General features: G+C 48.5%; 1 protein-coding gene across 3 annotated transcripts in view; it reads left to right on the forward strand.

Moving 5' to 3' along the window:
• Window positions 1-26,028, forward strand: part of KALRN (kalirin RhoGEF kinase) — a 1,228,991-nt gene that overhangs the window by 741,465 nt on the left and 461,498 nt on the right. The gene's annotated exons all lie outside the window — the stretch shown is intronic.

Below are 26,028 nucleotides of genomic sequence, written 5' to 3' on the forward strand. Positions count from 1 at the left end.
AAAATGGTTTTCCCACAATTTCCAGAAGTGAGCAAAGTCTCTCCCCAATATTGCATCGTACATCAGACCAGGCACCAAACCCACAGAAACTATAGCCGAGCCACATGGTGTCTCGATGTTCACCTCGGCAGTAACATAATATCCATTATCCCCATGTATGCAGGTCACACCAACAGTTTTCCCCTTATGCCTCAAGGGGTTCACCAGCTCAGCTTTTATAAGTGTCACCAAGCTACCAGAGTCTAACAGTGCCTCTACTCGGTTGCCATCTACAGTGAGTACACACATGTGCTTATCAGTCTCAGCCTGCCGGTCAGCCGTACAGGCTGTCTGTGCAAAGAAAGACCCCCTGCGGTAGACATGAGCAGTATCACATTGCATAGGTTCAGTTGTAAGTGAACAATTAGCGGAAATATGGCCGAAGTCACCACACCGGAAACACTGAATCATATTAATGTCTAGTCGTTTACGGGGCAAGAACCTTCCTGGCCTGGCAGGCCTGTCTCCAGGTTCTACACCCTCAGTCTTAGGTACATCCCACCGCCCAGCACTCTTCTCCCCTGGAACAGTCTTACCAGTGTCACTGGGAGTTCGCCGGGGCGCCATCGGGGCTTGGTGGGGCATACTCCTCAGCCGCCACGTACCTCTCCACTAGCTCGACCAACTGGTTCGCGGTCTTAGGGTCTGCATGGCTCACCCACTTGCGCAGAGTCACGGGTAATGATCGCAGGTACCGGTCCATCATGACCCTTTCCACGATCTGTGGTCCCGTCAGCATCTCGGGCTGTAGCCATTTTGAGGACAGATGGACGAGGTCATGCATCTGTGAACGTGGAGGCTTGTCCATATGGAACTCCCAGCGGTGGACCCGTTGGGCATGAACAAAGGTGGTGACTCCCAAGCGAGTTAGGATCTCCTGTTTTAGTTTCTTATAGTCCTTGGCATCAGCCAGGCATAAGTCGAAATATGCTTTTTGTGGCTCCCCAGACAAAAATGGTGCCACCAGACTTGCCCACTGCTCCTGGGGCCAACTCTCCCTTTCGGCCGTTCTTTCAAATGCGGCGAGATAGGCCTCCACATCATCGCCCGAAGTCATCTTTTGGAGGAAGTGACTGGCTCGTACGGAGTGAGTGGTGGTGGGAGGACCAGTATTAACATCCCTGGGCCGGGCGACCAGGTGCTGTACCACCTCTCTTAAGGCCTGGCGGGTTTCCTCAATGGCGACCTGTTGAAGTCTGTTAGATTCCTGCTGAATTTTGTTTGTCTCCTGCTGAGCTGCTGTAGCTTGAAGCAAGGCCTTAATAATGTCCTCCATTTTGTCCTGGGGTGTAGGTTGGAAGCTGAACCTTGCCTCTCTGAGCATTGGCTGACGCCTCCTCTATGGGACTCCAAGGACACAGTGTTATTTCCACACTCACAAATTGGGTGTCTGTCCCTTTAATTTTTAAACGGAAAGTTTTCCTCTAGCTGCAACTTCAGTGTGTGTGGGTGCCCGCATTCTCCACCATATTGTGACACAGTTAGGTTAGGGGGTCCCTCTCCTGGGTAGAGGACTCCTTCCTTTCACACACAGCAGCTGGGAAACAGTACGCCAGACTGGATGCAAGTACAAGCTGGTCGGCGCCAGTCTTTATTGTACAATGTCAGAAACAAACATAAAGAAAACATAAACATAAATCCTAGCCCTGTCGGGGCACTAACTTCACAGGTAGTTCCCTCACTACCAGAACCTGGCAGGGCCTAATGCCCTCACCAGCAACAAGGGCACAGCACCACACTTACAGTTAGGTTTTCAAGTGTCTCTGAGCAAACTCCCTGTCTGCTCTCCCAGGTGAGACAATCAGCCCTAAACACACTAGGCTTATATTGGCCACTCTCAGGTGGAAAACTAACAAGCCTGTTCCAGGCTGCGAGAACCAAAACCTGGAGTGGCCGTGGGTGGAGACCTCCCTCTCCTCTCACCCACAACCCCCAAGTCCCAAACCGGCTTTTCAAAAAAGCCGAAACTCAAGCCTGCTACACTGCAGACTTTCTCCTGGGGATTTTAAACACATGAGACAGGAATCTGGGATAAATGTCCCTGTCACAGACCACTTTACCAGTGATCCTATCACAATATGTTATACAGAAAATCTATTGCCAGTACACTTTACTTTATGGTTATAGAATAAACCGTAGGGAACGTCAAGAAAAACAGTTGCTGGAACGCAAATATAATACAAAGGACATATGACGCATCGCATTCGGGATGCGATGCATCCTGACGCTCTTCGCATGCATGCTGGCGTTGATAATGCCGGTATGCAAGAAGGAATGCACAAAGGACCGCTCTCTCAGTAAGAGCTGCCCTTTGCGAATGAGGGACTTTTGGGTCTAAGACCCAGAAGCTCCTCTGGCATCCAATTGAATCCTTCTCACAGCACTCTCCGGATAAAAGCCTATAGGGTAACACCACCTCCTGACGCATGCATCACATTCTGAGGCCTGGTGTATATGAGAAATGTGGTCAAACCCGCATTTGCAGGGTTTGACCGCATTTCTCCCTTTGCTGGCATCCCGCCCATAGTGATATAAATGACACTACTGTATTTAATGCACCTTATTGATATTTTATTCGTAGAATTGTCATTTGTTTACTAACAATGCGCTGTAATCAGTACCAACCAATCAAACATATGCTGGGATTGTATAATTGGACTAGATCATTTTATAGCAAATTCCTGGGTGTTACTGCAAATTGCTGGGTGTTACTGTGAATTGCTGGGTGTTATTGTGAATTGCTGTGTTCTACTGCAATATTCTGTGTGCTCCTGAAAATTGCTGAGTGTTTCGCCAAATTTTTTGGTGTTACTGCAATATTCTGTTTGCTAGTGCAAATTGATGGTATAGTGAATTAGTGAATTGCTAGTTGTTATTGCAAATTGCTACGTGTTACTGGAGTTTTCTACTTTGTTATTGATTAACATCCACTGTAACTTTTAACTGTTTTCTTTATCCTTGTCATGATTTCCCATATGGTTAAAATTGTCTTTTGTGATTTCACCGTGTTCTTGCTATAGTATTCCATGATACAGTATCACCATTTTCTTATCGTCTTCTATGATATCACCGTAGTCTTCCATGATATAACTGTATTCTTTCCAACCTCTTGCATGTTATCATCTTATTTTTCCTATTATATTTCATGATATCATCAACTTACAATTGTCTTCTCTAATATTGCTGTATTATTACCACTGTCCAATGACCTCACCATATTTTGACCTTGGGGTATAGGTTGGGAACCAAATTCGGGCACCACGCAGTTAAAGCTTTCAGCTCCCAGGCTGCACTAGGTCCACTCTCCCTATAACCCTGCCCCCAAGCCAGAGGCACCTCAGTTTAAGTTGGTGCCCGGCCGGAGTCGGGTCACCGTTTGCGCAGGGGGGCTGATTTGCAGCCCCTAAGCTTATTTTATTTTTATGAGTTTAAGGTTTATTTTTACTTTTGACTCTTCGGAGGGGCAGCGTCAGACTGTCCATAGGATGTCCAAGCTGACGCTCTGTCACCCCGCCGGCGCCGAGACGTCAGTACAGATCTGGGGATCTCGGCGGGTCCCCAGAGTCTGTGCTAGCTGGACTCTGCGGGCACCCTGGACTGCTGCTGGATCGTCGGGGAACAGGTAATGTCGCGGGTCAGTCTGATGCCTCCGGTCTTTGGGGGACAGACCGGAGGCGCTCGCAGTGGCGGCGGGCCCCCCCATACCCCGCGTGTCCACTAGATTACCAGGGACTTCAAGAGCGGGAGCCGGAGTCCCAAGGGTTAATAGCCTGCAATGCGGAGGCAGCCTTCCCTGTTGTAGCGGCTCCTCAGTTCAGCGCGCCTTTCAAGCCTGTAGTCTGGCGTCCCTGAGCTGCTTCCTCCGTAGGCTACGCTTCCTCTGAGGTCTCCGGTGGCCATTTTACTATGTGCTGCAGCACAGAACTCCAAGGATGTCAGTTGGTCCAGTCCCCCTGCGTACCTCACCATGTAGGTCAGTGTACACAGCGCTATAGTCTCCCCAGACACTGGATCTGGGCACTTGAATGTAGTGCCATTTGCAGTATATTATATGTAATGTTTATGTATATATATTTCTGCATTGTATGTGACTAATGCTAGCGCTGACTGTCTGTGCTTTATTCTCTCACCTGTCAGTATATATATCTATCCCTTTTTTTTACAATCTGCCCTAAACAGGTGTACCTAGGGTGGTTTTGAGACCTCACATATATATACATGTCAATATTTGTGAGGTTTGTCACATACTGTTGCGTGCTGCACGTTGCCATATTTTAGATGGAACAGTGTGTTGCATACACTGATAATGGGTCCCTGCAGCTAATCTTAGCGCCAGTCAGGACCAGTATAGCGCTGCTTGATATTTCCACAATGATTGTTAGTCAGATATGTCTGACCAGGAAATAAAGCACGATACTGCACCCATTTTTTGCTATCCTGCAAGTCATGTGCTGCAGGTGTGAGTACGGAGGATTTGACTCAGGAAGGGTTATGTTGGATCGCCTGGTGGCCCCCATAGTTATAACCCGCTTGGGGTTACCTTAACATGCTACCCTTCCCTCTCAGGGTATCTTGCAGTTCTTGTACTTTACCCCTGTGACACAGACTGTCGCTCCATACTAGGGTTTTTCACGGTGCAAGCAATTCCCTCAGGTACCACAACAGTCTGTCAATTCGTTTGCAGGGATTACCACAACATCCATCCTGGGTGGATGTCATTTTCTAAGAAACACAAGAATGCTTAATATACGCCCTGTGGTGTCTCCCCAGTCTGTACGGCTTTCTAACACAGTTCGTCAGCCTAGGATTATCCAGATAATGTACCGGACCCCTATTTCTCTTACACGAGAGGGAGCCTAAATCAAGTATTATTATCCCTGCTTGGATGCTGGTGGTCAGGTCCATCCTAGTGATAGAGGATGTGAAACATGCACCTAAATCATATCGCCCTCAGTTTAAGCATTAAAGTGTCTTTGGCTGTGTTCCCCTTCTCTGACCAGTGGGTGGATTACATGGCGGGAGTCTGGCTATCGCCAGATAAGCGGTATCAGAAAAGAGTTTGGCCTCATGTTTCCCATTCCCTGAGGGTCATTACAAGTAATAGGAATCACCTCCTAGGGTGGATTTTCATCTTACTCGTCTGATTAAGAGCGCTACTATGCCTCTCATTCCTGCCCGGATGGATTCTACGAATCCATAGGAGGTAACTTTGCCTGGAATCAATATACTCGCTTTCATGGGCATTTGCCCGTCCAACCATGGCTATCGCATAGTTGGTTAATTCTATTGAGTGCTGGGCTGATGCATTTGTAGAGCTTTTTCACTCAAAAACTTCTGGGGATAAGATGTCTTTTGTTGCTCACATAAAAACTGCAGTTCCAGGCCTTTGCACAAACTTATCCTCTCCAGGTGGAACGGGTTTCTCCATCAGATCACTGTTCAGACGATGATACTCTCTCCGGAGGTACGTCTGTCTCTATCTGGGTGGCTATGGCCATCTCATCTAGGGTAGTCCTTTACAAATGACGCCTGTCCCTGGGGCGCAGTGACCGGTCCTTTTGGGGCAGTTGGACGTCTGTCGAATCCGCCCTGCCAATCAACTTATTGGATCTTCAAGCTGTCTTGGGCCCTCGCTCTGGCCTAACACATACTACACGGTAAACCTGTAAAGATTCAGTCCGACAATGTCACAACAGTGCCTTACATCTTGGAGACACTCGTTGTTGGGCAGCAATGACAGGAATGTGACACATTCTGACATAGTCCAAGGGTCTCCTCCTGGCCATCTCTGCAGTGTTCATTCCGGGAGTTCTCCATTGGGAAGCGGACTTCCTCAGCCGTCACGACGTGCATCCCGGGGACTGGTCTCTTCTCCAAGAGGTTTCAACTCCTAGTGAGCAGAGGGGGCCTTCCAGAGGTGGTCCTCTTTGCCTCCTGACTCTTATCACCCACTGCCGGTGTTAGAGTCCAGAACTAGGGGTACTGAAGTAACTTTTGGTGACGCGTGGTCAGTGAAGTGGACCTTCCACTTTGTGTACCCGATTCCTCCGGACTCTCTTCTTCCTCGAGATCTTCAGAAGTTCAGTCGAGACGGAGGTACTCTTCTGCTGGTGGCTCCAGATTGCCCAAGACGTCACTGGTACTTAAAATTTCGGAGTCTCTCCATCTACACTCCGTTCCTGCTGCCTCAATATCCAGACCAGTTGTCTCAGGGTCCTTGACTTTCCCTGGACCTGGATCGTTTGTCTTTGACTGCGTCCCTAATGTGGTCCTAAGGCTTCTCTGTCTCTGTCATCATCGGGATGTTTAGAGTGCGTAGGCCAGCTTTTGCTGGGATCTACCACAGAATATGGCATACATAATTCTTATGGTATCGTACCTGTAGCTACGATCCTCAGGTGTTTAGGATTTCCAGAAGTTCTGGCATTCCTTACAGCTGGCTTGGGTCTCGCCCTCCGCCTGGCCTTCCTGAAAGTGCGGGTCTCTGCACTGTCAGTATGGTTCGGATGTGGAATTGCCTCACTCTCGGGTATACAGACCCTCCTTCAGGGTGTTTTCTGAATTCTACCTCCCTTTATCCCCCCTAGGGGCTCCTTGGGATTTGGCAGTGGTTCTTCGTGTCCTCCTGTGGTCTCCATTTGAACCACTAGCTTTGATAGCCCTTATGTGGTTTATGGCTTAGACTCTCTTTCTTATGGCGTTTGCATCTGTCAGGAGAGTGTCGGAATTGGGAGCGTTCTCATGTGGCTCCCTCTTTTGGATATTTCACCAAGACAGGGTTGTGAGTCGCACATGCCCTGTGTTTGTCCTTAAAGTGTTTTTAAGTTCCATATTATTCAGGAACTTATTGTACCGACATTTCAGTCTCCAGTCCTCTCGACTGGGGTGGCCTCATTGACTGTGGTCCGACCTCTCAGGATTTACGTGGTCTGTTCAAGTTCCTTCAGGAAATCAGACTCTTTATTTGTAGTCTATGGATTTCACAGGAAAGGATGGCCGGCCAATAAACAGACATTGGCTAGATGGCTTCGTATGTCTATCTCAGGGGCCTACACATAGGAAGGCCTTTCTGTTTCTGTGGATGCTTATTCTACTCATGCTATGGGCCCCTCGTGGGCGGCTCACTGTGGCGCCTCGGCTGTTCTGCCTTGCAAGGTGACCACGTGGTCTTCTGTCCACACCTTTCTAAGGTTCTATGCATTGGATTCCTTTACCTCTCAGGATGCTTCCTCTCATCACAGAAGTGTCCCCACCCTTATAAGGACTGCTTTGGGACATCCCCAAGGTCAACCTCGTGAACCCCTATGGACCCTGAAGAAGAAAATGAGAGATATGGTAAGAACTTACCCTTGTTATCTTTCTTTCTTCGAAGTCCATGGGGTCCACACCCTGACGCACCTGGCTTCATATGGGCTCTATTACTGGTCACCGGTTTCCCGTCTCCTTCTCTGTGAGTATGTTCTTGAGTGTTTCAGTCTTCTCTCTCTCTTTCTTTCATCCTCCAGCCTTTGGCTACTTACAAACTGAGGTGCCTCTGGCTTGGGGGCGGGGTTATAGGGAGAGTGGACCCAGTGCATCCTGGGAGCTGAAGGCTTTAACTGCGTGGTGCCCGGATTTGGTTCCCAACCTATACCCCAAGGTCAACCCTGTGGACTCTATGGACTTCGAAGAAAGAGAGATAACAAGGGTAAGTTCTTAACCATATCTTTTTTCCATGACATCACCATATTCTTACCATTGTATTCCATATCACAGAACTCTTAACATTTGATATCACTGTATACTTATCTCTATCTGTCATGATATAACTGTATTTTTACCATTGTCTTCTAATATGTCACATTATTCTTACCACTGTATTCCACACTATCACAATATCTTACCATTGTCTGATATCACTGTATTTTTCCCTTTGTCTTCCATGATATTACCATTTTCTTAGCATTGTTTTCTATAATATCACAGTATTCTTACCGTTCGCCTTCCTTGCTAGCATCATATACTTTATATCTAGAGCCATGCCATCCAGGGCTGGTGCTACCACTAGGCAAGCTTACGCAGCTACCTAGGGATGACGGCCACACTAGAGGGCGCTTCCAAGTCCGCCTAACTAGGGAGGGTGCGGTTGCTATGGGGCCTGCCGACACAAGGGTCCCGCTGGTCCAGCGATCGCACCCTCTACACCCTCCATTTGCCGGGCGCCAGCTGAGATTGTGTTACCAGCGGGCGCTCGGCTTCTCCCCCCCCCCCCCGGCGCCAGCGGCAGCCAGAGGGCGGAGCTCACTCCTGGCTCCGGTTTCCAGGTCCCGCAGTGCACTATGGGAGTGACGTCACTCCCATAGTTCCGAGGAGCGGGCGCAGGGGACGGACGGCAGCACGCACTGGAGCTGGGTTTAAGGTAAGTATTTAAAAAAAAAATGTATGTGTGTGCGCGGAGGGCTTACTACAGGGGGCACAACAGAGGCCTTACTACTGGGGGCATCATATGGGGGCGCTGTTGGGAGCACTACAACTGGGGGCACTACAGGGGCCCTTACTACTGGGGGCACTTCAAGGGGCATTACTACTGGGAGCACTGCAGGGAGCATTACTATTGGGGGCATTACTACTGGGGGCACTGCAGGGAGCATTACTACTGGGGGCACTACAAGGGCATTACAACTGTGGGAACTACAGGGGCCCTTACTAATGGGGGCACTGCAGGGGGAATCATCCCTTTAATTCGGGTCATGTGAATATTATTAGGACTCTGTGTATGTGTCTGTGAGCTGGGCAGAGGATTTGGGGGAAAACAGGGGCGGCATTGGGAACCTTTGCCTAGGGCGCCCTGAAACCTTTCACCGGTCCTGATGCCATCACCATATATTTATTGCTAAATGTCATGAAGACAAATATGTCCTAGTAATTTATAAACAGTCTAACTTTCCAAATGGACTACCCTGAAATAGTAGTGTGGTGCGAGACAAGTATTGTAACCTAATTACTAACGCAGTATCTGCTAATCACAAGATGTTCCTGACATGCATGTGATCTTGCTGCAGGCACTGTGCCGGCCTCTAGTGTGACAGTTTGCAAACACTCTGCTGCACTCTCTGCACACACACACTCAGCGCAGCTGCACAAACACACTCCTACAACCACACTGCCTTGTCTTCTAACCACCAGAGGGAGGGAAGACGGCCAGCTGGATACACCATGAAAAAGTGGCTGAATATAATGCAGACAAAGAGGCTGTCACCTGTAAGTAGACAAGCGAAACTTCATCTAACTCTGCAAAGGTGTTTTTATTAAGAGCTCCTGGGAAACACAATATGAGAAGATGGCTGGCTTGCTACGGGTCTTGCCACAGTCCTATTCCAGGAAAACCTTTGCAGGCTGCTTTCCTCGTTGGCAATGTTAATGGGGATGTCATGGTGTGATACTGAGATACAAGCGTAAAAATGTGTTATATGTTGGACGATTCAGTTTCTACAACCTATGGACTCCAGGATGAAAACATTAAGCTCTGCTCCCTTGCCAAGTACTTCCATGCTGTGGCTACACATTAAACCAGTCAGTGTTAGGTTAGTATTCCGTGGCCTAGTTGTATCACTCCCGTGTTTCTCTATTGTGTTAGCAATTTGGGTATTTACAGCACTGGAATAATCCAGGTGTCATTCTGCAGGGCAGAGTGGGATGATTCAGCTGGTTGGAGCAGGTGTTTCTCCTGCCAATGTCTGTGTTGTGGAGTGGGAGGGCAGAAATATACATAAGATGTATGATGCTGTGTTACTGATTTCCTGTATATTTCATTGGATATCCATGATTATCATGTACAATTGATATACCCCCCTCATCCCTAAGACTTTTTTATATATAGTGATCATGTATAAATGTAATGAAAGAATGTATGCCACAAGTCCTTAGTTCATATCGTATCAGCTGATACGTTCTGATAATAAGTAAAATGTTATTAATGTGTTATTGGTCATTATACTGTATGATTTACCTGTGTGGGTGCAGGTGTGAGCCATGATGTATTGTCATTAGGTGTCTGGGAATGATATCACTATACTCATTATCATTAACCTGATCGTGGATAGATAGGAAACCTGCAGCACACATTTTAACTAGTAAAGTGTCATGCTGTTATGTCACTGGCTGTGCAGGGGTTAATGAATCGAATCTCGGTTGTGAGCAGTGTAAGGGTAAAGTCCAGTGTACAATCAGGTTTTCGGGAGACGCCTTTTCACAAACACTCGGGCAAAGAGCCGTCTTACAGGGCTATAAAATTGTGGTAATGTTTTATCAGGTATTTATGCTCCTTCCACAGTACTTTCTGCTCAGCTTTAGATGACACTACTTTGAGACTGTCAGCTTACTGTCCAAATGCATCTACTGAGACTGAGCACTACAATTGTTAAGCCGGGTACACACTAGACGATAAATTGTCAGATCCAGCGGATCAGAAGACATATTGTCCACATCGGCAAGTGTGTACCGGCTATGCGCGCTCCCACGCGTCATCAGCGATATTGTCCATCAGACCTGTCTGCAGGTCTGCTGGCCGATATCATCAACATGGCAGTCGCTCCCGGCATCGGCAAGTGTGTATGCACTTGCCGATGCTGGGACACCCGCCGGGTCCCTTCATTAGCGAGATCTTGCTGGGTATACATTAACTCTACTTCCAGGTCCATAGGGGGTCCACAGAGTTGACCTTGGGGGTATAGCGGGATCTGGATCCACGGGCACCACGCAGTTAAAGCTTTTGCTGCTCCCAGGATGCACTGGGTCTATCCTACTCTATACCCCGCCCCCGAGCCACAGGCACCTCATTTTAAGTTGGTGCCCAGCCGGAGTCGGGGCACCGTTAATGCAGGGGGGCTGATTAGCCGCCTCTTAAGTTTAATTTATGAGTTTTTTAGTTTTCTTTTACTTTTAAGACTCTTCAGAGCGGCAGCGTCGGACTGTCCATTGGACGTCCAAGCTGCCACTCCTGCACCCAGCTGGTGCCGCGACGCCAGTACAGATCTGGGGATCACAGAGCCTGTACTAGCCGGGCTCTGGGTAATCCCACGACTGCTGCCGCAGCGCCGTGGATAAGGTAAGACGAGGGTCACCGCTTGTAGTGACCCGCGGGTATATGCAGTCGGCTGACAGACCGGAGGCGCTAGCAGTGGCGGCGGGCCCCCCCCTCTCCGGAGGAATACCCTGCGGGACCACTAGCCCACCAGGGAGTAAGTTGCCGGCAGCGGGAACCAGCGTCCCGGGGGTTAATTGCTAGCCAGGGGAGGCAGCATTCCCTGTCTAGTGGCTGAGCTCAGCGCGCCTTTCCGCTTGGGTCTGGCGACGCTGAGCTGCATTCCTCCTTCGGCCACTCCTCCTCTGAGGTCTCCAGTGGCCATCTACCCTGTCAGCATCGTGCGGACCGGTCCCCCTGTGTACCTCTCCCCTCGTAGTACAGCGTACACAGCACTATAGCCCTCCCAGACACTGAATTTGGACGGTTGATTGTAGTGACAAGGTGCAGTGAGTATTAACTTCTGCATTGTATGCGACTTTTGCTAGTGCTGACTGTCTGTGCTTTATATCTACTTACTGTCAGTCTATACCTATCCCTTTCCTTCTCCTACGGCCCTGGCAGGTGTATGGGGGAAGGGCATTTCTCGGATCTCACTTATATAAATTCTAGGGGTGAGCGGGTTCGGATTTCTGAAATCCGAACCCCCCCGAGCCCCCCCGATCCGAGTCCGATCCGAGTCAGGCTCGACTTTTCCCGCCTGACTCGGATCTGAAATCGAGGCAAAACGTCATCATCCCGCCTTCCGAGTCTCGCGGGTTTTGGATCCTATATAAGGTACCCGCGTCGGCGCCATTTTCTCACTCGGCTGTGGACAGTGAAGAGGGAGGGTGGGAGTTAGGGCTGTGTAGTGTAGTGCTGCTGTTGTCCACTACTTCAAAGTCCATAGGGGCTGGCTGTGTTGTGCTGTGCTGCTGTTGTTAATAGGGGCTGTGTCCACTACTTCAAAGTCCATAGGGGCTGGCTGGACTGTGTTGTGCAGTCAGTTCTCCATAGGGGCTGTGTCCACTCCAAAGTCCTGTGCAGTGTCCCAGTCCTAAAGGAGTGCTGTAGTGTTGTCCAGGGGGTGCTCTGTCCATCAGGGGTGCTCCCCCCAAGTGCTAAAAAAATAATATATTTTCTGTGTTTGTGAATTGTGTGCGCAGTAGCCGCACGTGCATCAACAAAGTAGTGCCAAGCGTGCGCCTGTGTCATAAGTATAGGGCCGGCTGGCTTGACCGTTAAAGGGTGCTGTAACCCCCGAAAGTACACTCCAGTCCAAACCAAAAAAAAATTATTTTCTGTGTTTGTGAATTGTGTGCGCAGTAGCCGCACGTGCATCAACAAAGTAGTGCCAAGCGTGCGCCTGTGTCATAAGTAAAGGGCCGGCTGGCTTGACCGTTAAGGGTGCTGTAACCCCCGAAAGTACACTCCAGTCCAAACCAAAAAAAAAATTATTTTCTGTGTTTGTGAATTGTGTGCGCAGTAGCCGCACGTGCATCAACAAAGTAGTGCCAAGCGTGCGCCTGTGTCATAAGTAAAGGGCCGGCTGGCTCGACCGTTAAAGGGTGCTGTAACCCCCAAAGTACACTCCAGTCCAAACCAAAAAAAAAAATATTTTCTGTGTTTGTGAATTGTGTGCGCAGTAGCCGCACGTGCATCAACAAAGTAGTGCCAAGCGTGCGCCTGTGTCATAAGTAAAGGGCCGGCTGGCTTGACCGTTAAGGGTGCTGTAACCCCCGAAAGTACACTCCAGTCCAAACCTAAAAAAAAATTATTTTCTGTGTTTGTGAATTGTGTGCGCAGTAGCCGCACGTGCATCAACAAAGTAGTGCCAAGCGTGCGCCTGTGTCATAAGTAAAGGGCCGGCTGGCTTGACCGTTAAAGGGTGCTGTAACCCCCGAAAGTACACTCCAGTCCAAACCAAAAAAAAATTATTTTCTGTGTTTGTGAATTGTGTGCGCAGTAGCCGCACGTGCATCAACAAAGTAGTGCCAAGCGTGCGCCTGTGTCATAAGTAAAGGGCCGGCTGGCTTGACCGTTAAGGGTGCTGTAACCCCCGAAAGTACACTCCAGTCCAAACCTAAAAAAAAATTATTTTCTGTGTTTGTGAATTGTGTGCGCAGTAGCCGCACGTGCATCAACAAAGTAGTGCCAAGAGTGCGCCTGTGTCATAAGTAAAGGGCCGGCTGGCTTGACCGTTAAAGGGTGCTGTAACCCCCGAAAGTACACTCCAGTCCAAACCAAAAAAAAATTATTTTCTGTGTTTGTGAATTGTGTGCGCAGTAGCCGCACGTGCATCAACAAAGTAGTGCCAAGCGTGCGCCTGTGTCATAAGTAAAGGGCCGGCTGGCTTGACCGTTAAGGGTGCTGTAACCCCCGAAAGTACACTCCAGTCCAAACCAAAAAAAAAATTATTTTCTGTGTTTGTGAATTGTGTGCGCAGTAGCCGCACGTGCATCAACAAAGTAGTGCCAAGTGTGCGCCTGTGTCATAAGTAAAGGGCCGGCTGGCTTGACCGTTAAGGGTGCTGTAACCCCCGAAAGTACACTCCAGTCCAAACCAAAAAAAAAATTATTTTCTGTGTTTGTGAATTGTGTGCGCAGTAGCCGCACGTGCATCAACAAAGTAGTGCCAAGCGTGCGCCTGTGTCATAAGTAAAGGGCCGGCTGGCTTGACCGTTAAGGGTGCTGTAACCCCCGAAAGTACACTCCAGTCCAAACTAAAAAAAAAATTATTTTCTGTGTTTAGCCGCACGTATATATCAAATCGATATAACATAAATGGAGGACCAAACTTTCTCCGATAAAAATAAAATAGAGAAAGATCAAGAACCACTTCCTCCTAGTGCTGAAGCTGCTGCCACTAGTCATGACATAGACGATAACATGCCATCAACGTCGTCTGCCAAGGCCGATGCCCAATGTCATAGTAGAGGGCACATACAATCCCAAATGGCAAAGTTCAGGAAAATGACCTTGAAAAAGACATTTAAATCAGCTGAAGAGAAACGTAAACTTGCCAATATGCCATTTACGACACGGAGTGGCAAGGAAGTGGCTAAGGTCGATCCCTAGTATGTTCATGACTAGTGGTTCAGCTTCACATGACGATGGAAGCCCTCCTCCCACTAAAAAAATCAAAAGAGTTAAGCTGGCAAAAGCACAGCGAAGAACTGTGCTTTCTAAGAAGATATCACAAATCCCCAAGGAGAGTCCAAGTGTGGTGGTGGTTGCGATGCCTGACCTTCCCAGCACTGGACGGGAAGAGGTGGCTCTTTCCACCATTTGCACGCCCCCTGCAAGTGCTGAAAGGAGAACCCACAGTCCACTTGCTGATATGCAAATTGAAGATGTCACTGTTGAAGTACAACAGGATGAGGATACTGGTGTAGCTGGCGCTGAGGAGGAAGTTGGCGAGGAGGATTCTGATGGTGATGTGGTTTGTTTAAATCAGGCTCCGGGGGAGACAGTTGTTGTCCGTGGGATGAAAAAGCCCATCACGGTCATGCCTGGGCAGAAGACCAAACATTCCACCTCTTTGGTCTGGCAATATTTCTATCCAAATCCGGACAACAACTGTCTTGCCATATGTACCATATGTAAAGGTGAAATAAGTAGGGGTAGGGACGTCAACCACCTAGGAACATCCTCCCTTATACGGCACCTGCAGCGCGTTCATAAAAAGTTACTGTCAAGTTCAGAAACTTTGGCTAAGACCGTAAGCAGTCCAAGGACACCTAAATCCCGTTGTCCTGTTGTATCCAAGCGCCTGCAAACCACACCGTCAACTCCCTCCTCGTCAATTTCCTCCTTAGTCAGGATCGGAAGTAGTCCTGCAGGCCATGTCACTGGCATGACTGACTCTCCTATCCGGGATTCCTCTGGAGGATCCTGCATTGCTACGCCTACTGCTGCCGCTGCTGCTGTTGCTGCTGCTGGGAGTCGTTCATCATCCCAGAGAGGAAGTAGGAACACCACTACTTTTACTAAACAATTGACCCTCCAACAGTCCTTAGCGAGGAGGATGAAGTACGACAGCAGTCATCCTGAAGCAAAACGTATAACTGAGGCCTTGACTGCTATGTTGGTGTTAGACGTGCGTCCGGTATCCGCCATTAGTGCAGTGGGATTTAGACAATTGATGGAGGTAGTGTGTCCCCGGTTCCAAATCCCGTCTAGATTCCACTTCACTAGGCAGGCGATACCGAGACTGTACAGAAACGTCAGAAAAAGTGTCCTCAGTGTCCTGAAAAATGCCGTTGTACACAATGTCCACTTAACCACGGACATGTGGACAAGTGGAACAGGGCAGACTAAGGACTATATGACTGTGACAGCCCACTTGGTAGATGTATCACCTTACGCAGCAACAGCAGCAGCGTCACCAGTAGCAGCATCTCAGAAACGCCAGCTCGTTACAAGGCAGGCTACGCTGTGTATCACCGGTTTCAGTAAGAGGCACACCGCCGACAACCTCTTAGAGAAACTGAGGGAAATCATCGCCCAGTGGCTTACCCCACTTAGACTCTCCTGGGGATTTGTGATATCTGACAACGCCACCAATATTGTGCGGGCATTACATCTGGGCAAATTCCAGCACGTCCCATGTTTTGCTCACACAATAAACTTGGTGGTGCAGAATTTTCTGAAAAGCGACAGGGGCGTGCAGGAGACGCTTTGGGTGGCCCGAAAAATTTCTGGCCACTTTCACCATTCAGCGACTGCGTGCCGAAGACTGGAGCGCCAGCAAACACTCTTGAACCTGCCCCGCCATCACCTGAAGCAAGAGGTTGTGACGCGGTGGAACTCAACCCTCTATATGCTTCAGAGGATGGAGGAGCAGCAAAAGGCCATACAAGCCTATACATCCACCTATGACATAGGCAAAGGAGGGGGTATGCACCTGACTCAAGCGCAGTGGAGAATGATTTCCGTGTTGTGCAAGGTTCTCCAGCCCTTCGAACTTGCCACACGTGAAGTCAGTTCAGACACAGCCAGCTTGAGTCAGGTCATTCCCCTCATCAGGCTTTTGCAGAAGCAGCTGGAGAAAGTGAAGGAGGAGCTAAGACGGAGCGATTCCGCTCGGCATGTGGGACTTGTGGATGAAGCCCTTCATTCGCTTTGCCAGGATTCCAGGGTGGTCAATCTGTTGAAATCAGACCACTACATTTTGGCCACCGTGCTTGATCCTAGGTTTAAAGCCTATGTGGTGTCTCTCTTTCCGGCCGACACAAGCCTGCAGAGGTGCAAAGACCTGCTGGTGAACACACTGTCAGCTGAAGTGGAACGTGACACGTCAACGGCTCCTTCTTCATTTTCTCCCGCAACTGGGGCTGCCAGGAAAAAACTTAGGTATCCTAAGCAACCCGCTGGCGGTGATGCAGGTCAGGCAGGACCAAGTTTGGACATCTGGTCCGGACTGAAGGACCTGGCAACAATTTCTGACATGTCTACTGTCACTGCATATGATACTGTCACCATTGACAGAATGGTGGAGGATTACATCGGTGACAGCATCCAAGTAGGCATGTCAGACAGTCCATACCTGTACTGGCAGGAAAAAGAGGCAATTTGGAGGCCCCTGTACAAGCTGGCTCTATTTTACCTGAGTTGCCCCCCCTCCAGTGTGTACTCCGAAAGAGTGTTTAGTGCAGCCGGGAACCTTGTCAGCGAAAGGCGTAGGAGGTTGCTTCCACAGAATGTGGAGAAGATGATGTTCATCAAAATGAATTATCAGCTCTTCCAGGGAGACCAGCCTCCAGAAGGTACAGAGGGACCTGTGGTGGTGGATTCAAGTGGGGACGAGTTAATACTTTGTGAGGATGAGGATGTACACACTGAAGAGGGTGAGGAATCGGTGGATGAGGAGGATGAGGATGACATCTTGCCTCCGTAGAGCCAGTTTGTGCAGGGACACATTAATTGCCAGCTTGTTTTGTGGGGGCCCAAACGAACCAATCATTTCAGCCACAGTTGTGTGGCAGACCCTGGCACTGAAATGATTGATTTGTTAAAGTGTGCATGTCCTGTTTATACAACATAAGGGTGGGTGGGAGGGCCCAAGGACAATTCCATCTTGCACTTCTTTTTTTTCTTTGCATTATGTACAGTTTGGGGCCTAGTTTTTCTAACTGCCATCCTGTCTGCCACTGCAGTGTCACTCCTAGATGGGTCACGTGTTTGTGCCGCCCACTCGTGTCGCTTAGCATAGTCATCCACTTACCTCGGTGCAACCTTTTGGACATGAAAACACTATTGTGAGGGGTGAGGTGTTCAGAATAGACTGGAAATGAGTGGAAATTAAGGTTATTGAGGTTAATAATAGCATAGGAGCAGAGAAACCAACAAATTCTGTGATTTTAGCTGTTTTTATGCTTTTTTTTAAAAAAAAATACAGATCCAAAACACAAAACCCAGAACCCAAAACACGGAAGGGTGGTTTTGGCAAAACCAATCCAGATCCAAAACACGAAGAAAGATCCAGATCCAAAACCAAAACACAAAACACGAAAAGTGGCCGGTGCACACCCCTAATAAATTCATGTATTTGTTAGGTCGGTCACATACAGTTGCGTGCTACACGGTACCATATCTGTGGACCTGTGTGCTGCATGCTTGTGGGTGCGCCAGGAGTGTGCCACTGGACTTCCCGATTGGTGTTGATATTTATATCTGTGTGTGTATGTATATATATAATATATAGAGATTTTATCATGTCTGACGAGGAAGTTGAGCGATCCGCGGCTCCCACTCAGGGGTAAATATGGAGGATTTATCACAGGATGGGCTGTGTGTGAGGTGCCGTCAGTTACCTGGTCCCTCTAACCCCCCAAATTCGGGACAGGACCCTCCTTGGGCGGTGTTTTCTTAGGTGTTGGCTTCCATCGCGGACCGTCTGGTGGTCCTGACTGCTCTCCCCCATAGGGGTTATCCCAATCAGCCATCCCCCCTTCTCAGGGTATACTGCAGTTATTGCAGTCTCCCCCTGGGCCTCAGACTGTTAATCCATATTCAGGGTTACCTATGTATATTCAGTCTCCTCCGGTGACGCAGCAGTCCATCATTCCCTTTCAGGGTCTCCTGCAGGTGGGAAAACCACCATGGGTGGATGTGTTCTCCAGTTCAGTCCAGAGTCTGGCGGCCCCATCTTCAGCCTTTCAAACTATATTACGGAGTGACAAGCCTCAGAAGGCGTCTAAACGCCCTGCTATTTCATCCCAGTCTGTGCAACTATCATCCTCTGATGCGACTCGGATGAGGGGGAATTACCCGAGGACTCAGACTCGGATTCCCCTGTCCGGGAAGTGGAAACGAAATCTTCCATTAATGTGCCGGCATTGGTGTGGGCGGTGCAGTCCATTCTTGATGTAGAGGATGACACACCAGCCCCTAAGTCCAAGTATCCAAATTTTAAGCAGGCAAAAGTGACTTTGGCTGTTTTTCCTCTATCTAACTAGTTGACTGATCATATGGCGGAGGCCTGGCAGTCGCCTAGTAAGAGGTTCCAGCCGCAGAAACGTTTAGCATCTAGTTATCCGTTTCCTGCCAGTCATTGCAAAAAGTGGGAAACCCCGCCTGCGGTGGATTCTAATGTTACTCACTTAATCAAGAGTGCTACCTTGCCTATGCCATCCATTTCATCCCTAAAAGATCACACAGACAGGAAAGTGGAGTCTTATTTAAAATCAATTCTCTCTCAGGTGCGGTGGCCCGTCCGTCCATGGACATCTCTTGGGTGGCTAAAGCCATTGAGAGCTGGGCCAATGTACCTCTAAGATACTTTCCCTGAGGAAGCTCCGGAGGCTCAGAGACCTTTAGTGGGACAGGTGAGGGATGCCGCTTCCTATATTGGAGAAGCGTCTTTGGATGCCAGGCTTCTGACTTCCAGAGTTTCGTCGGCAGTGGTCTCTGCTCGCCGGTCTTTGTGGCTCCGTTATTGGAGAGCGGATGCGGATTCCAAGAAAGTCCTGGAGGCCTTACCCTTTAATGGGGAGATTTTGTTTGACCCTCCCTGGACAAAATTGTTGATACCCTTGCAAATTCTAAGTCTGCGTTTCTGCCATCAATGGCTGCGCCTTCTAGGGGTAGGACCTCGGCCTTTCAGTCCTTTCGTACTCAGGGGAAGTCCAAGAGTCAGTCCTTCCCGAGGACTGACCAAAGCCGCCCTTAAACCAAAGAAGCAGGCCTGGAGCACTAGACGCCCTGCTTCCAAGCCAGAGGATAAGCCTTCAGCCTGATAGGACGGGCCTCTCTGTGGGGGATCCCAGAGTGGGAGGCCGACGACTTCAATTCGCCCAGTGCTAGTGCAGTGCCACCACGGATGCTTGGGTACGAGAAGTGGTCTCTCAGGGGTACGCCCTTTCCTTTCGTCACAGACCCCCCCAACAGTTCGTCTGCATGAGTCTTTCTCAGGACAAGACCAAGGCCTTGCAGATTCAGGGAGCCATAGAGTCCTTGCTGAAAGCAGGGGTCATTGTTTCCGTTCCGCTTTCTCAACGCGGGACGGGTTACTACTCTACTCTGTTTCTGGTTCCGAAACCCAATGGATCTCATCAGCCTATCCTCAACCTGAAGTCGCTGAACAAGTTCCTCAGAGTGCCCAAATTCAGGATGCAAACTTTGCGTTCCATCATTCTGGCACCGGGGGATTATATGGTCTCCCTGGACATCCAGGATGCCTACCTCCATGTTCCTATAGCTCCTTCACACAGGCGGTATCTAAGGTTTGCTATACGCCAGCTTCACTTCCAATTTCAGGCTCTGCCCTTTGGCCTTTCCATGGCTTCAAGGGTGTTCACCAAATATATGGCTGTCATGGCTACCCATCTGCGCAGCCAGGGTATACGGCTTCTGCCGTATGCCGTATCTGGACGACCTCCTATTGCTAGCAGGCTCTCCGGAGGTACTTCTACAACATCTGCACCTGACGATCTCTTGTCTGCAAGCGCACGGGTGGCCGATAAACTGGAAAAAGTCCTCCCTGATTCCGTCACAAAGGATGGTTAATTTGGGAGCCGTTCTGGACTCTCGTCAGCAATTGATCTTTCTGATTCCAGAAAAGATTTCCTCCCTACAACTACGAGTGAGCAGTTGTCTGAGGAGTTCCCAGGTGTCTGTTCAGTCGGCAATGAGGGTTCTGGGGTCCATGGTTCTATCCAATGGAACAGGTTACCAAATCGGATCAGGACTCAGATGCTGGTGTTGTCTCCGGAGGTGCGCCTGTTGCTTGCTTGGAGGCTTCAGACGTCACATCTCATCAAGGGTCGCCCCTTTTGGATCCCGGACTGGGTTCTGCTCACGACAGATGCCAGTCTCCAGAGTTGGGGTGCAGTGACGGGTCCATTTTCACTTCAGGGCCATTGGACGGTGGAATAAGCGGTTCTTCCCATAAACATTCTGGAACTTCGGGCCGTGTACAGGTTCTTCCAGTTGTCCGGTCACGCTCTTCAAAGAAGCGCCGTGCAAGTTCAGTCCGACAACGCCACTACAGTGACGTAAATCAACCATCAAGGGGGGACTCGCAGTTGAGCAGTGATGTTGGAGGTGTCACGCATCCTGTCTTGGGCGGAGTGCCACTTCCAGCCATCTCGGCAGTCTTCATTCCAGGAGTCCTCAATTGGAAGGCGGACTTCCTCAGCCGTCACGACGTGCATCCCGGGGAATGGTCGCTTCACCCAGAGGTATTTCAACTACTCGTGGACAGGTGGGGACTGCTGGAGGTGGACCTCATGGCCTCCCGTCACAATCACAAGCTGCCCGTTTACGGGTCCAGGACAAGAGACGCAAATGCAAGCCTGGTGGACGCGCTGTCAGTGAAATGGACATTTCAGCTGGCGTATCTATTCCCTCCGATATCCCTGCTGCCTTGGGTCCTTCGGAAATTCAAGCAAGACGATGGCACGCTTCTGCTGGTGGCTCCAGCTTGGCCCAGACGTCCTTGGTACTCCTATCTTCGGAGCCTCTCCATCAACGCTCCATTTCCTCTGCCTCAAAGTCGGGACCTGTTGTCTCAGGGCCCCTGCCTTTACCCGGATCTGGGTCGTCTGTCTTTGACGGCGTGGCTCTTGAGACATCCATCTTAAGGTCCTGGGGTTTTTCCAGCTCAGTCATCAGCACAATGCTACAGGTGCGCAAGCCTGCTTCTGACAGGATTTACCACAGAGTGTGGCATACTTATTTTCAGTGGTGTGAGTCCAGAAACTACAATCCTCAGGCGTTTCGTGTTTGTAGGGTTTTGGCGTTCCTTCAGTCTGGTTTGGACCTAGGCTTACGCCTAGCTTCTTTGAAAGTTCATATGTCTGCACTATCTGTTCTCAGGATTCAGCCTCCCTTTGTTCCCCCAGTGGCTCCTTGGGATTTGGCGGTGGTGCTTTGGGCCCTGCAGGGTCCTCCATTTGAACCTCTTGAGAGGTGGAACTCAAATGGTTGACGGTTAAGACTTTTTTTCTCCTGGCGATTGCTTCGGCCAGACGGATGTCAGAATTGGAGGCGTTCTCCTATCGTCCTCCTTTTCTGATTTTTCACCAGGACAGGGCGGTGCTTCGCACTTGCCCGGGTTTCTACCTAAAGTGGTTTCTAAGTTCCACTTTAATCAGGAAATTGTTGTGCATTTCAGTCACCTGATCTCTCGGCTGGTGAGGCTTCCTTAGATGTGGTCCGTGCTCTCAAAGTTTATGTGGACCGGACTAGTTCCATTCAGAAGTCTGATTCCTTGTCCAAGAGGGGTTGGCCTGCCAGCAAACAAACTTTGGCCCGTTGGCTTTGTTTGGTTATTTGTGAGGCTTATGCACAGGAGGATTTGTGGGTCCCTCGTGGGCTGCTAGCCATGGTACCTCGGCTGTTCAGCTGTGTAAGGCGGCCACGTGGTCTTCCATCCAGACCTTTCTAAGGTTCTATGCCTTTGACACCTTCGCCTCTCGGGATGCTTCCTTTGGGCGCCAGATTCTCCTTTCAGCATAGGAGCGTCCCCGCCCTTAGTTCAACTGCTTTGGGACATCCCCAAGGTCAACCCTGTGGACCCCCTATGGACCCTGAAGTAGAAAACAAGAGATATGATAAGAACTTACCTTTGTTATCTGTGTTTTTATGAGGTCCATAATGTCCACAGGGTTGACATTGGGGGTATAGCTGGATCTGGATCCACGGGCATCACACAGTTAAAGCTTTTGCGGCTCCCAGGATGCACTGGGTCCATCCTCCTCTATACCCCGCCCCCGAGCCACAGGCACCTCAGTTGGTAAGTGGCCAAGGCCGGAGGAGGAAAAAACAGAGAAGGAAGACTGGAACACACAAGAACCATACTCACAGAAAGGGAGAAGGAAAACCGGTGACCAGCCACATAGCCCATATGAAGCCAGATGCATCAGGGCTATGTGGCCTAGTGTGTACCCAGCATTAGTTTACTGGCCAACCATGTTTACTGATACTGTCAACTTAAAATCCTGACTTCTTTACGGACACCAACTAATGTCTGAAGCTGCATATCCACTACACGATATTGCTTCATGAGCGATATCGTGTAGTGTGTCCCCAGCAGTGGTGTGTTCAATGTTCTTAACGACATTGCGACATTGAGCACACACTGAACAATAACATTCACAATATCGTTCAATGCCGACACGATCCCTCATCCCCGAACCTGCACAACCTGACGATATCGTCGGGTTGGATAGCAGGTTCGGGCGATGAGGGGCGTCATCAACGCCCAGCGTGAGCACGGATTGCTGGTCGTTAACAACATATTCACTGGCCGATATAATGGACTATAACTATATTGTTATCATTCAATCGTTCATTATATCGGCTAGTGGATACGTGACTTGAGAGGCTGAGGGTGATGTATTAAACCTTAGAGAGAGATGAAGTGGACAAGGTGCCCATAGCAACCAATCAGCTTTTAACTGTCACTTTATAGACTGTACTAAACAGGAGCGTAACTAGGTATAGTATACAGGAGCGTAACTAGGTATAGTATTTGAAGGTTCCATAGCAAAAGCTTGTATGGACCCCTATGTACCACCCAATGGTGAAGCATGTATATAACACATGTAACTTTGACAAGGAAGATGGGCCCCATAGCAGCTGCACCCCTTGCACCAATAGTAGTTACGTCTATGGTACTAGATAAATTATCGCTAGAAGCTGATTAATTGATTGCTACTTCTTCACTTTATCTCTAAGGTTTGATACATCTCCCTCCGAATGTGGTTACCAACGCAGGGTCCTAGTGCAGGTGTAGGAGTTGTATGACAGGGTCCAGCCTGAGTCTGTGAAACATGATCGATGTGATCTGTCCAGTCGCTGTTCACCTATCCATTCCTCTTACTTATGTTAGTAATATGATATTATTTCAGCTGTGTTATTTTGTGGTTTGACTGGTTTACTGAACCTAGACCTTGTTGTCTGTAAGATTATTTTTATTAATATCCACTAACAGATAGGGGTCAATTCAATTAAACGCAATGCACTCGCGGGTGCGAGTCATCGCGACAACTGCCGAGCTTGACGGCAACCTGAATCCGACTAAACTTTTCGCAGCCCCGTAGGGCTGCGTACAAAATTTAGCAAATTCAGCCTAAAAGAGTCTTGCGAGGGGTGCGAGATGCGGTGCTGTTGGCGGCTAATTGGATTGCCCCCATAAACTTCTATACATCAATTTAAATGACTTTTCTTGGTGTTCAGATTCCTTTTTAAGCTCCAGTTATTCTTACTTTCCATGCTTGCTATTTACAGATCTGCGAATCACAGTATACCTGTCCTCAGACACCCAAATCTGGGAGAGGCCCAGAGCGGATAGCCCTCCCTCTTCCCCACGTCAATGTCATATTACAGTGTATGGTATTTCTGTTCCCACATTAGTGAGAAGACATCCCCATTCTGTCACTGCCATTATACAGATTGTACATCACATTAATCACTACATTACAGAACTGCCTCCTTCCTGTAATCCGGGCCTTATAATTTCCAAGTAGAAGAAGTGTGACCAAACTCTCCACTACTAGAAGCTGTAACAGCCCTAGTCAGGGTGGAAACTCGTGTCTGTCTTCACCATATTCTTGGCTGTTAGTGGCTTTACCACTAATAAATAAAGGCAAATTGTATAAAGTCAGTGCTGCTAGAGGTCTGTTAAAACAGCTTCTACTTACAGTTCATCAACCACTTAAATTCTGCTTTCTTAATCTCTCTGGGCTGATTAGCCTGTATAATTTCTGCTCAGTATAAATGGTTATATAGCATTTAATGCTGGGTACACACTGGCCAAAATATTGGCTGATCAATTGATAGGCCCGTATATCTGCTGCCCGTAGGCCAGTGTGTACAGACGATAGGTCTGTGAACGACAACGTTCACAGACATATTGCATTGGCAGTGCTGCACAGCCGATGGACAGATACAGTCAGGTCCATAAATATTGGGACATTGACAGAATTTTCATATTTTGTCCTCTATTCACCACCACAATGGCTTTGAAATGAAACAAACAAGATGTGATTTAAATGCAGACTTTCAGATTTAATTTGAGGGTAATTACATCCAAATCAGGTAAACGGTGTAGGAATTACAACGGTTTCTATATGTGCCTCCCACTTTTTAAGGGGCCAAAAGTAATGGGACAAACTAAGCAATCCTAAATCTAAAGGGGGGTATCCACTAGACGATAAAGTTGAACGATTGAACGATAATGATAAAATCGTTCGATAATCGTTCAAACATCGTTTGAACATCGTTTGCAAATCGTGCAGTAATTGTTTCTAACGATGTACGATGCGCGCTCCCGCTGGTCGTTTGATCGTCTCCTCCATCGACTGAACATGCAGGTCAATTTCACTTGATTGCTTACAAATCGTTTACACATCGTTTACACATCGTTCACACTGAACGATCAAACGATGAACCACTATCTGCCCACTATAGCTGAAAGCTCTCAATCACAGATTAAAACAACATAGTTTATTGTTAGATCTTTTGCAAATCGTTTGCATATCTTTTGCAAATCTTTTGCAAATTGTTCAGAGTGGAAGATCATATTTCAAGGGAAACTTCAAGGGAAAATCGTTAAGAGGTTGGACAGGAATAAAATCGTCTAGTGGATGCCCCCCATAACTTTCACTTTTTAATACTTTGTAGCAAATCCTTTTGCAAGCAATTACAGCCTGAAGTCTGGAACGCATAGACATCACCAGACGCTGAGTTTCATCCCTGGTGATGCTCTGCCAGGCCTCTACTGCAAATGTCTTCAGTTCCTGCTTGTTCTTGGGGCATTTTCCCTTCACTTTTGTCTTCATCAAGTGAAATGCATGCTCAATCAGATTCAGGTAAGGGGATTGACTTGGCTATTGCATAACATTCCACTTTTTAGCCTTAAAAAACTCTTTGGTTGCTTTTGCAGTATGCTTTGGGTCATTTTCCATCTGCACTGTGAAGCGCTGTCCAATGAGTTCTGAAGCATTTGACTGAATATGAGCATATAATATTGCCCGAAACACTTCAGAATTCATTCTGCTGCTTTTGTCAGCAGTCACATCATCAATAAATACAAGGGAACCAGTTCCATTGGCAGCCATACATGCCCACGCCATGACACTACCACCACCATTCTTCACTGATGAGGTAATATGTTTTGGATCATGAGCAGTTCCTTTCCATCTCTTCTCTTCCCATTACTCTGGTACAAGTTGATCTTTGTCTCATCTGTCCATAGGATGTTGTTCCAGAACTGTAATGGCTTTTTTAGATGTTGTTTGGCAAACTCTAATCTGGTCTTCCTGTTTTTGTGGCTCACCAATGGTTTGCATCTTGTGGTGAACCCTCTATATTTACTCTTGTGAAGTCTTCTCTTGATTGTTGACTTTGACACATATACATCTACCTCCTGGAGAGTGTTCTTGATTTGGCCAACTGTTGTGAAGGGGTTTTTTTCACCAGGGAAATAATTCTTTTGTCATC

This window comes from Taudactylus pleione, unplaced genomic scaffold (genome assembly GCF_031769625.1).
Source record: "Taudactylus pleione unplaced genomic scaffold, aTauple2 ptg000977l, whole genome shotgun sequence".
Taxonomy (NCBI): domain Eukaryota; kingdom Metazoa; phylum Chordata; class Amphibia; order Anura; family Myobatrachidae; genus Taudactylus; species Taudactylus pleione.